The sequence below is a fragment of the Buceros rhinoceros genome, unplaced genomic scaffold (genome assembly GCF_000710305.1).
Source record: "Buceros rhinoceros silvestris isolate BGI_N320 unplaced genomic scaffold, ASM71030v1 scaffold13057, whole genome shotgun sequence".
Lineage (NCBI taxonomy): Eukaryota > Metazoa > Chordata > Aves > Bucerotiformes > Bucerotidae > Buceros > Buceros rhinoceros.
The window spans coordinates 1-863 of record NW_010424047.1 but is presented as its reverse complement, the minus strand read 5'-3'; positions in this window follow the sequence as shown (position 1 = coordinate 863).

Below are 863 nucleotides of genomic sequence, written 5' to 3'. Positions count from 1 at the left end.
TAGAGAGCATCATTACCAATTAGTGGATAATATGAATATCATAATGCTCCCGGGCATTTATGAATAGAAAGTAAGTATTAAGGGCATCAACAGAGAATATTAGTGACAATCTCAGAACAAGAGATGTGCCGCTGAGCAGTTAGAACATGGCAAGCAGGCTGCTGGGAAATGAAGAGTGCGCTGCTTAGTGTGCAAAGTAAATTGCCAAAATGAACTGAGAAAGCTATTTGTTTCAATCCCTCCTGTTCTTCATGACAGCCAGCTGCTGTCTCTGACTGTAAGAAAGAAAATACACAACAATGAACAAGTGTGTTTTTTAGGCCACTAAACAGTCGTACTACACTGAAGTGAAATAAAAAAGACCAAAGGGCAGTGAGAAGTGCTTCAAAGGTAGTTAACAGATGCATTTGCTCTGAAGCAGAGGAAGGTGCTACCCAACACCGAAATAGGTATAGTGCTTTTTAAATCAGCTGCTTGAAACATTGTGGGTTTATCACTAAGCTATAAGCGTGATTCTGGAGACCGAACTGTGCTTTGGGCACTTTCTGTTAGAACTTCACGGGTAGAAAGGAAAAGGATGTTTGCAAAGGTATCAGGAATGTGAATGAAGAAGAACCTGACAGTTTTCACTTTGCACATTGGCTTAAAGAGGGACTCGGAACAAAGGGATGTTCTTGATCAATTTGCATCTTCAGAAAAGAGAGGATCACAGAATCTAAAGCCACATTGTTCCCTTCAGAAGTCGCTAAGTACATCCAGCCGTACTCACGGGTAGAAAGGAAAAGGATGTTTGCAAATGCATCAGGAAGAGTTGGATTTGCGAATGAAGGAGAGAAGAACCTGACAGTTTTCACTTTGCACAT